General features: G+C 40.5%; 1 long non-coding RNA gene across 7 annotated transcripts in view; it reads right to left on the bottom strand.

The window, feature by feature from the left end:
- LOC121490411 overlaps nucleotides 1-12,278 on the bottom strand; it is a 270,965-nt gene that overhangs the window by 217,822 nt on the left and 40,865 nt on the right. Inside the window, exon 2 of one of the 7 annotated variants that reach the window (XR_005987665.1) lies at nucleotides 10,813-10,864. The exons of the other annotated variants lie outside the window; for them this stretch is intronic. This is a non-coding gene — a long non-coding RNA (uncharacterized LOC121490411). The remainder of the gene's footprint in view (nucleotides 1-10,812; nucleotides 10,865-12,278) is intronic. 7 annotated transcript variants of the gene reach the window in all.

Below are 12,278 nucleotides of genomic sequence, written 5' to 3'. Positions count from 1 at the left end.
TCAAATAAATAAAATTTTAAAAGATATATTAATCAGAAATTTAAAATTTAACTCACAGTGTATGGCACCTTATAAATGCTCAAAAAGTCATAATTTTAGAAAAGCATTCTTTTAAGACACTTTAAGATTCATAAAATAATTATAATAGTTTTCTATTAACATGTATAAAGCTCTATCTCAAAATATTTGCTTTACTGGCTTATGGGAAATTTGCTAAAGAACACAGTTAATGTGTTTATGTTTAAGTACCAAGTTCTTCATTTGTGTGGAGTGTTTGTTTTGACCACTGGAATAAAAAATGTCATTGTACTGGATACTTCAAGTCATGACGGCAGAAATGTTTCTGTCTCTCAAGTATGAGACTAAGCCATGTCACCCTACACCAGATTATCAGTTGCTCCATTACCAAATGGGCCTTGGTGAGATCTTACGAGTAACAAGTCAACAAGAAAGAAGTCTCCATTGTGGTGATGGACGACGGTGGGGCAGCGGAAAGCTTGTCTGGTTCCGGTAGGAGCCTGGGGATGGGGTGTGGAGGAGAGGGAGAGGTCGGTACTACAGAAGAACTGCATTCCAGTCAGGACACCAAGACCAGACCGCAACAGCAGGTGCAGCCTGCCCGATCAGACAACGCCCTGAGATCCAGTCTGTCCCTGTGACTTTCTGTTGGCGGAGATACAATCATGACAGGATGTGATCTGGTTTTGTCTAGACATCAGCCACCTCCATCCCAAGAGGCAGCATGCTCAGGGGAGAAGAGAATCTGGTGTGAGAACAGAAGCAGGATATTGAAAGGCAGCTGGTGGCAATCCTTCTTGTTTTTTATTGACTTGTCTGCTAATAAGAGTTTACAATTTGGTTGATATACATGTGGACAAATGAGGTAAAAGTGTGCAACATTATGTAATAGCCAGGGCCAAGAATAAACTGCCATGTGGCTTTAAAGAAACTCTGAGGTCTGCAAAGTGTGAATTTTATGTTCTTATTATTTTCAGGGATGAGGTAGGAATTAAAGCACTGAAGCTGTCCCAAATTCATAAGCAGAGAGCACTCAACTCATCCAACCCCCTCTCTCCACCATGGGCCCTCAGCCACCCATTAAAATGTGTATGCACACACACAAACACAAACACACACACACACACGCATACACTCACACACATGCACCCATGCTGCCTTCAGCAGTGCCCACAAAACCCTCCAGGACAGCAATCTCCTGTTCCACCTTTCCCAAGAGACTAACAATCTCTGGTAGCCAGTGCCTCCATTCCCCTCCCATAATCTCCTCTACACATCTCAGCCCCCACCCTCTGCATTGATTAGAGGGGGGCCAAGAGCTTGTCTCCTGTTATTCCAGGCTTCACTGTGCCTGACACACAGTAGGCACTCGTTAAAGCAAGGGACAGAGAGAAGAAAGGATGAGGGAGGGAGAAAGGAGGAAGGAAGGAAGAGCTCTTACAGCTCAATTAACAATAACTTGTCTTGACTTCAGTCATTATCTTGTTTCTTTTCCCATTTTTGCTCTAATTTCAAGCTCCCAGGAGGAAAGAGTGATTCAAAACTAAGATCGAATACTTGACTGCCCAAAGCAAATGTATTTCTGAGACAAAGTCTGTAGGTATAAAAATAGATGCTGTATTTTCCACATGCATATGAACAATAAAAGTCAGAAGTTGGTTGAAACTCACCACAAGGAAACAGTTAAGTAAATATGGTACATCTATATGGTGGAAAACTGTGCCACCTTATAAAACCATGTTTTAGAAGAATATTTAATTGCAGGGGGAAATTCTCATAATATACCTTTAAGCAAAAAGAGAAAGCACGTTGTACAACAAAATGTATGTGTCTGTAAATATGAAAGGATGGAAGAGTATATATTCCAGAATGTTAACAATGGCTCTCTCGGAATGCCTGGGTGGCTCAGTGATTGAGCATCTGCCTTCAGCTCAGGGTGTGATCCTGGGGTCCTGGGATCAAGTCCCACCTCAGGCTCCCCACAGGGAGTCTGCTTGTCCCTCTGCCTATGTCTCTGCCTCTCTGTGTCTCTCATGAATAAATAAGTGAAAATCTTTAAAAAAAAAAAAAAACATAAAAAATAAAAAATAATGTTTCTTTCTGGGTAATGAATTACAAGCAATTTATTTTATCTTTATACCTTTACACATCTTCCCCCAAATTCTTGTAAAATTTACATATATTAAGTTTAGAATGAAAAAAAGGAAATTATTATGAGAAAATAAAATCCATACAGATACTAAATGAAAAAGAAATGATTTAAGAGAGTCTCCACATGCAAATGAAGATTTCCAGAATGCTATGGTTAATACCAGATGTCATAAAGACACGAAGGACTGTTATAATTATTGTTTTCCAGATCGAGATTCCCAGAAACTTCCATTGCTGTGTGAGTGATTTCCAATTACTCTCTACAACAAACCAAGCTCTTAGTTTTACCCTTATTTTCCAGTCAGGGCTGGCCAGGATCTCTAGGGAAATACATGTGTCTTAATACTTAACTTTTCCTGAAAACTGTGACACTACCACAGTTAGTCTCGTTGTGGTCATTCTGTTGCTGCTGCCACGGCCTGCTTATTTGTGTGTTTGTGAGGGTTGTACAAACACAGACCCACCCACACACACACAGGAAACCGTGGAAAAGCGACCTCAACCATTTGGAACCTCGGGAAGACGTGTCTCCGTGTATACCATGATAACATCTGCTTCTAATTGAGATGATTTATCAAAGTGGCCATCAGCAGGAACCGGTCAGCAAGTGCATAAATCTAGTACAAACACTTTCGGCCCTGAGCCTGGAAACATAAAGTCTGGTCTTGTTCCTGACATTAAGTAGCTAGATGGCTGAGCCCATGTAAATCAATTAATCTCTCCATAACTCAGTCTCTCCATCTGCAAAGTGGAATTAATAATAGATTGCGATTGCCTGTTTGTGTCTCTGGTCACTGGGATGCTTCTCCTTCACTCATTTATTCTTCCAATAACCATGTATTGAGGGGCTCTGCTATGCCAGGTGCGAATTCCCTCTCTGGGCCCCCTCCACCTCACACTGAGCTCGAGCCCCACAGATGGGCTGCCTAAGGACTCCTGGGCCCCCACCAGCCCTGTGTTCACACTGCCTGTCCCTTAGGCCACCCAGGTTGAAATGGAGGAGGGGAGGAGGCTAGGAGAAAAGCATAGTAGGTGTCTGAAGCTTGCTGTGTGTGTTATGATATACCTCACACGTTATAACATGTGACAGATGACTGTATAAGATATGTAGAACTCAGCTGGTTCCTCACAGCACACCACCCCGCAAGCAGAGAGCCGTGTTACCACTGGCATGCTCATACCTGGAAATGACTAAAGTCTTTACTTCGTTTTGCTCTGCAACTTGTGTGTTTTCTTTCTTCAGCTTTGTTTTGGCTTTGTCAGTAAGAAGTACTGAAGGTCAAAAGCAAATGCACAAAAAAAAAAAAAAAAAAAAAAAAAAAAAGATGACTCCACTGGCCCCACCAGAGTCAAAAGATGGATGATTTGGCTTCTTCTCAAAAGGTTAGAAAGATTTCCCAGGTCTCGCCAGCAGGAGGAGAGAAGGCTCACGCTGCTGGGGAGGTGGATCGACATGAGGAAGTGCAGACATCATTGCTTCTCCAGAGCAGCCACGCATCTGCAGACACTAGTGCCTGGGACTAAATACCTCAAAGGAACCCTGGTTTTCAGATTTTTTTTTAAATTGATTCTGGGATGTCTGAATCCTTTATAACAACACTGGGGTTGCCATATGCACTCTGAGTCATAAAGTCAATGCGCCAGAGCCCTTCTTATCAACAATGTGGAAGTTTCATACCAGTGCACATGGTGCTGTGTAGCCTGGCACAGGGTGGTGGAAGCGATATTAACAGGATGTATCTGACTCAAGTAACACTGTGGCTTATTTGGAGTTTGTCTCGTTTTTCATATTTTTCTTTTTTGGGCAAATCCAACCCAAGTAGGCAGGTTCCAAGCTTTAAATGGTAGGGATTCTTCTCAAGTAGTTCCCTAAAAGTGACTGGAACAGAGATGGATCACCATCTCTGGTTCCTGCCATGGACACCAGTCCCTGTAAACAGGGACTCATGTAAATAACTCATGTAACAAGAAACAAAAATATATCACTTCAGGATGGTGGCCAGCACCAACTCTTCTGTAAAAAGAACTAACCTGAGAGTTAAGTGAGCAGCTACCAGTCTACAATAGTGTAAATACTATATGTCCATGCTCATAGCAGCATTATTCACAATAGCCAAAAGGTGGAAGCAACCTGAGTGCCCATCAACAGATGCATACACAAATGTAGTATATATACACAAAAGAATATTACTGGGTCCTAAAAGAGAAAAAAAATTTCTGACCCATACTATAACATGGATGACCAACGAGGCCATTATGCTATGTGAAATAAACCAATCACAAAAGACCAAATGTTGTATAATTCTACTTCTATTAGGTATCTAATCAAATTTACAGGGATAGAAAGTAGAATGGTGGTTGCTGGGGGGAGTGGGGGGTGGGGCAGGAGGGTCCAGAATTTCAGTTGGGAAAGATCAAAGAGTTCTGCAGATGGATGGTGGATATGTCTGCACAATACTGTGAATGTGCTTAATGTCACCGAACAGTATGCTTAAAATGGTCAAAATGGCGAATTTTGTTATATATATTTACCATAATAACTTTTTTAAAAGCTTAGTATTCACCGAGTGCTAAAAAGTTAGGGTAATAAAGTCTTTTGACCACAAAGGCTTCTGTAAAGAAAAACAATCATGAGGAATTGTGTAACCTATAGTGATGATGTATTTATAACTGTTTGCACCCTTTAAATATGACTTTGAATTGCCATTTGGCTACACAAAAATATAAAATCCTTGGCAGTTTTACTTGCCAGGTAGGACTATGTTAATCATCTACAGCAAATGATATTTAGATTTGGATGCACAGTCACAGAAAGAAAGAAAGAAAGAAAGAAAGAAAGAAAGAAAGAAAGAAAGAAAGAACCTAGGTTGTGATTTTTGTACCATGGAATGACAATTAGCATTCCAGGAATCACCCCTGCACTAATTAATCATGGATGTCACTGATTGCTTTAGGACACATGGATAAGAAACTGCTTTTAATATCCAATTCTATATTAAGGCTAGTCTTTCTCATGATTCCAGGAGAAAAGATGGGTATTAACATCTTTATAATGGCATCAATTTATAATAGCACATGGAGATAGCCTAAGATTTGAAAGTCTGGATGCTGACTTTAAAGTCTGGAGACTGGCCTCTTGCTTTCAAAGGACTCAGTGCAAAGTCTCAGGATTCCTACATCTCGCTCACCAATAATCTTCCACAGCGATCCTTCTTCACCTTACCAAGATACCATCAGCAGTGATCACTAGAATATGCAATTTTGGTCATTTTTGTAACAGCGAGCATCCACTTATGCTGATTCATCCACAGATTTTCCAGCCAGATGCCCCATTGGCAAAGCCCTGGAGCCTTCCCTTCATGAGTTCTCCGCTCCAGCCATCCGAGGTAATTCCTTCCTCTCCTCTCTCCTGATCTGCCAGTTGCAAACAGAATGTATCCACAGAATAAACAAACCTTCCGGAATGGATAGACTTGGCTGCTCTGCAGTGTCTGTGGGAAGGGTCTGCAGGGGTCAGAGTCTGATTGTGGAGGGGGGCTGCCTCTCCCTGCCTCTGATGCCTTCCCTTGGGCAGGGTGGAAAGCAAGGTTGAAAAAGATGAGCTGGCCAGTGGAAAGAAGAAATTGAAGGAAATGTTGGCTGCTGTGAACAAAACAATCTGTGTGTTTCAAAATCTGTTATTTCTGTTCAAATTTTTGTGAAGTTAGTTTTTATTGTAACAGGACTCAGAGACAAGTTTTTCAATGAGCTAGTTTCACTGCTAAGTGAGCAAAGAGAAATAATACAATGTGTGTGTGCATGCAGGCATGCCTGTTTTTCTTTTTTTTTTTTTTAAATCAGTAATACCATGTTTTAGCCCCAAAGGTTTCAAAGTTAGTTGGGGATTAAGAGAAGACAGTGATGCCTGGAGGACTGTTAAAAATATGCTATTGCTCTCTCCACAACTTTGCCTCAAGGCCAGAAAGACACAAATGGGGCTGAGCCTGGAGAAGAGAAAGGAAACTGACTTGTATGGAGCACTTGATGGGTGCCCCGATGATTCTTTGAAGGTAGCTTATTAAATCTTCCAACACACCTTTCAAGTTGGTATTGTTATCTCTGTTTTCGGGTTATAGAAACTGAATCCCAGAAACGTAAGTTACCAGTGATCCACAGAAAGTGGTAGAGGTGGAATTAAACCAGGTGTTTCCACCTTCACCCAGCAGGGGGAGGAAAGCTGAAACGGGAGAGAGCCAGAAAGGAAATCTGCTCCTTAGTTAATAACCAAGCAAATGAAGCCTACATTTTCTTAATATGCCTTTGACAACCACTGGTAGTCCAGCAAGCACTCTGAGGGGCTCTGGTCATGAAGCCTAGCATGACTATGATAATGTAGGACATATAAACACCCCATAAGATTCAAAACCTTATGACAAAACCAAGGCCAATTAAGGAACTGTTGATTTTTTTTAATTTTTTAGTGTAAGAATTCAAATTTAACCTTACAAAGAGATTATATTTGATATCTTGCTCTATTATTTTTATATATTTAACAAAGGGGTTGTTTTTTAAAGAAAATAATCCAACGAGAAGCACAATCATCTGTTCATAATCCTCATCAGTCAGACCATAAATCACACCTAAGTCAGTGCCTATAAACCAGTGTCAACACTTCCTACTTGTAGGAAAAAAACTGCCGGCAAAAAAACAAAACAAAACAAAGCAAAACAAAAACAGTCTCTAAGGTACTGGGCTTAAAAGACAGAAACCTATGAAATGACAAGTTGTAATCGAAGATGACCACAATTTTTGTAGTCTTCCCACCAAGAGTTGGGCTTATGACCATTCTTGGCCTAGGTTCTCTTGAAATATAGGTGGACGTGACTGCTTGATTGTTGGTATATGGCAAACGTGACTCTGATTCCATTCCCAGACCCAGGGCTTAAAAAGGCTGACAATTTCTTGGCACTTAACCACCATGCTGTGAGGAAGCCCAAGCAGCCACATGGACAGGATCAAGGAGAGAGGGAATGAAGCCCCTCAGCCACGACCCCAGCTGAGCTCCCAAATGACAGGCAGTGGCAAATATGTGCCGATCACCTTGGAAGTAGATCTTTCCCCCCTTGTCAAGCCACCTCAGGTGGTGCTGTGTGAAGCAGAGATAAGCTATTCACACTGAGCACTCCCAAATGGCAGATCAGTGAGCAAAACCAATGGCTGTGATTATTTGAAGCTACAACATTTCAGGATGAATTATGCATCAAAAATAACAATAACACATTTCACTGCTTCCTTAGTATTGAGTAAAACTTGAAAATACATGGATATTTGTTTTTATCATTTATTGTCTGTCTCTTTCATGGAGCATAAGCTGTGTAAGGACAGGAACTGTCTGTCCTGTTTCATTACCTCTCTATACCCAGCACCAGGAAGTGTCTTTCCTAGGAGGGATACTCAATAAAAGATTTGTTAACTAGTGGCATGTGGGTGGTTCAGTGGTTGAACATCTGCCTTTGGCTCAGATCATGATCTGATCCCAGGGTCCTGGAATCAAGTCCCACATCAGGTTTCCCATAGGGAGCCTGCTTCTCCCTTTGTCTGTGTCACTATGTCTCTTTGTATGTCTCTCATGAATAAATAAATTTTTAAAAAAGCAAAATTTGTTAACTGAACAGATAAATGAGAGCAGCATCAGGCTTGCATATGTTGATGTTATACTTCTTCCTTCCTAATCGATAGATGAAAACCATAAACTGGAATGATTTAAAACATTCCTCAAGTACACTGAGGTTTGTTTTATTTTGTTTTTTAAGATTTCATTCATTCATTCATTCATTCATTCATTCATTTTAGAGAGGGAGAGAGCATGCATGTGAGCAGGGGGAGGCACAAAGGGGGAAGGAGAGAATCTCCAGCAGACTCCACGCTAAGTATGGAGCCCAGTGTGGGGCTCAATCTCATGACCCTGAGATTATGACCTGAGTTGAAATCAAGAGTGGGTTGTTCAACCAACTGAGCCACCCAGGTGCCCCTACACTGAGGTTTTCATGAAACAAGAAAGAATAACAGTAAGTAAAAAAGATCAATATGGCAAATATTAGACCTGACTCCATGTGAAGAGGAGACTTACAGGGTCTCTAGTCAAGGATGATACCTCACTGAGCAGAGCCCATCAAATATTGAAACATGGCCACGGTGTCCATCTCTAAGGTTTGCCTTCTCTGGGTTAAACATTTCCTGTTTCACCAATTATTACTCAAAGACAGAGCATCAAGAATGAGAACAGCACAGGATATGGTCCATGAGCAAGTCAGTTAATCTCTGTATGCTTCACATTCAAGGTCTATAAAGCCACTGTGTTAAAAAGTCCTATTTAATTATTTTTTTTCTAATGTTACAAATGAAATAAGAGTTGTGAAAGCATTTTTAACTATAATTTAATTTAATTACAAATCACCATCATTTTTATGAAGATTGATGAGTTAATATTTGTGAAGCACATTAGAATATTACCTGGTACATAGTCAGTGCTATATACAAAATTGTTCAAAATAATAAAACAATGGGATCAGCTTGCGTCCCCTAACTACCACCAACCCTTCCTGCCTTTTGACCTTAATTCATACTACTTTCATCCTTGCTCATTGCTTCCCAGACACACTGGTCCTCTTTCTAAGCTCCCAGCTTCTTCCTACCTTCCGGCCTTTGTACTAGACTGCTCCTTTCATATGTAGAATTATTTTCCTGGATCTTCCTATGCATGCCTCTTACTCATCCTTTAGATTTCAGCTCTCCAGAGAGACTTTCTCTGATCACTCTATATGAGCAAACTCCTCCTTTCACTTAAGTCACTTCCCAGCATGTCACCCCATTTAATTTTCCATAAGACCTATTCCTATATATAATTATTTATTTATTTCACTCCCTATCTCTCCCCACTACAATGTGAGCTTATTAGGAACCCAGACCTTTTCTGTCGTATTTGTGGCTAAATCCCCAGTGTCTAGAAAAATAGCTGCACTTCGTAAGTGTTCAGTAAATATTTGGCGAATAAAAGAATGAATGAAAGCTCTCTTCTGGCTACCTTCTGGTGTGTCAATGATCCTTATTAAATATATTATCCAGTACTGGATCAGTACACTAGATGATATCAGCCCAAGAGTCATTGCAAATATTAGTGACATCTATCAATGCAGCCAGAGATCAAATGAGCTCTCTTGGCAACCACACTCTAATCTTAACTCCCATCACGCTTTCAACCCACATCCCTGACCCTTTTTCCTAGTGCTACTCCTAGACAAAGTTTCCCCTTTTTGTATTTATGCTTGTCCACACCTGGCTGGTGCCTTTAACTGTTCCCTCCCCGCCCATGCCTCAGGCTATTGCAACAGATTAAAACAGTAAAGCACAGGAACTGCCCCAGGCTCTGCCTTCAACCTCCTGCCTGCACCCTCTTCAAGACTTCTCTGTCACAGATCTCTATCTAGCTGGCTTGGTAGCCCAGTTGTTCCCTCCTTCCAAGCTAACCTCTTTGGGTTACTCTATTGATCAGTCTGACCAGCTTTTGATTCAACATGTTCCCAAAATTGACACCCTGCCCTCTGCACCTTCATCCCTACCCTCAAATCCAGGTGTCAGAAGACAACCCTCCCTATCAAGGAGACAAGAACAGCTAGTTCTTGTCTTGGGTGTGTATGTGTGTGTGTATGTGTGTGAGCATGTGTGTTATACTGAATTGTAGAACTTTATATTTACCCCTGTTGAAGTCTGTCTTGTTAGATTCCACCCACTGTTTCATTATTTCTGGATTTTTATTCTATCTTTGAGTTTATTTGCTAACCTAACCCTGCTTCCCATAATCAGTGTGTCAAGGTGATCGGTGTGTCATGAATGATTTCATCCAAGTCACTGATAACAAATACTGAACAGTACAGATTAAAGACAGACTGTCTTCAAACATCTTCCAGGTTGACAATGATCCTTTCATCAGCAATCCCCAAGAACTGGTGGTTGCATCAATACTGCCTAAACACAGGATCATCCAACCCACATGTTCCCTCAGATTCACAAAAGAATTTGCCAACTGCCTTACTGAAATTCGGGAATTTGTTTGTCCTTGTAGTTTCTGTACCATGCTTACAGGAAACACATAGTTTGGAACTGGAAACACTCCTGTGAGGATGGGACCACCATTAACTTTACCCCCCATTTTCCCACCAGAAAAGAACTGGCCATAGAACAAGGTTTAGGATAGTGTGTCCTGAGCTTTCTAGACTAAAGAGGGGTCTCTGCCTACACCTGGAAAGAATTACTGCCTGCTCAGAATTGACAGGCTCTCCCATACTTTTCTGAGAGCCACAGAGGATCCAGATGGATTCCCCTGTCTGGATTTCTTGAGGAGGACAGATTGATCACACACCCATATGGCTGTAGTTCAAAGCAGTGAGTTACACAGTAAGGTGCCCGAGGGAGAGGATGTCTTTCTGCCAGAGTGAGAACACAAGCAGCTACAAAGTTGGAAGTCCAAACCCAAAATGCTACTACAATGAAGCAGGAATGGGGAAGCTATTCAGAGAAGTGATGTTATCTTATGAAGGCATCTTGCACTATAAAGGAAAGATAAAGGCAAAGATTACTTCCACTAAAGAACAATGGGAATGCTACCTTTAATCTGCATTTCCAGGGCCTCTGTAACTGAAGTAGATGCACCAAAAGGCTGAGGGATGAGAAAAAAACCAAATGAGTTATTAATTATAATAAGACTTATTGGTTTGATATTGACATTTTCACAGATTTTTTCCTGTTGATTAGATTATGGTGGTAAATGGTTGATACATGTCTTTCTTAACAGAGATATCAATAGCAAAAAAGAAAAAAAAAGACTAGAACATTCTTCTACTTGAGGAGCTAAAGATCTAACATCCTACAAATGCATCTTCTTCTTAGGTAACCAGCTAAATGATGGCCATTTGGAATGAGTAGTATGAAAAATGTGGACAGAGACAGACAGAAAATAATCAGGACCCAAAATTTGTAGTCTAAATATATTTTACCCCATTTGCTACAGTACATCCAATTTGGCTCTTCATTAAACCTGCAAAATGTAGCACTGCTCATTCTCCAAATTCCTAGAAAAAATAACTTTAGTGTTTTGTTGAAAAAAATCAATTTTTCTTTATTAACTGAGAAAAAATAAACATGAATCTTTTAACTACACAAACATAGCAGAATCACAGATGCCAAATATTAGAAGGCATGAATCCAAGTTACTTTTTGAAAATATCAACACTGGTACAAAAAGAAAATATCAAGAACAAACATACCTTTGTTCATTCATTTAATAAGCATTTAATGGGCATTTACTCTATGCAAATCCTTCACTAAATACTTGGAGAAGGTTGCCAAGGCATATAAGAAACCATTTCTCTTCTCTAGAATTATGTTTTTGTAGAGGTAAGATGAACCCAAACAACTATAACAACAGAAGAATTGTATATGATATAAACTTGTCAAATTACTAATTTGTACACCTGAAATTAATGTAACATTGTATGTCAACCATACTTAACTTTAGAAAAGTGGGGAGGGGGGGTTGTATATGATAGCATATGTTTTCAAATATTTATAATAGTTATCTGCTACTAGATAACAAATTGCCACAAAGTTAACCACTTAAAACAACACATTATCTCATAGTTTTTGTAGGTCAGAAATCTGGGCACACTATAACCTGGGTTGTCTGACTCAGGATCTCTCAGAAGGCTGCAATCAAAGAGCCAGCTAGAGAGATACCTGGGTGGCTCAGTCGGTTAAGCACCTGCCTTCAGCTCAAGTCATGATCTCAGGATCCTGGGATTGAGCCCCACATCGGGCTTCCTGCTCAGTGGGGAGCCTGCTTCTTCCTCTCCCCACCCTCCCCCTGCTGCTTCTCCTGCTTGTGCTCTCTCACTTTCATTCTCTCTCTCAAATAAGTAAATAAAATTGGTTAAAAAAAAATTTTTTTTAAAGAGCCAGGTAGGGTTGGGGTCTCATCTGAAAGTTCAGTTGGGGAAGAATCTGCTTCTCAGTTTACTTATGTGGTAGCTGGCAGCATTCAATTCCCTTTTGGGTTGTTGGACTGAGGGAATCAG

The sequence above is a fragment of the Vulpes lagopus genome, chromosome 1 (assembly GCF_018345385.1).
Source record: "Vulpes lagopus strain Blue_001 chromosome 1, ASM1834538v1, whole genome shotgun sequence".
NCBI lineage: Eukaryota > Metazoa > Chordata > Mammalia > Carnivora > Canidae > Vulpes > Vulpes lagopus.
This window is presented reverse-complemented; position numbering and strand designations above follow the sequence as displayed.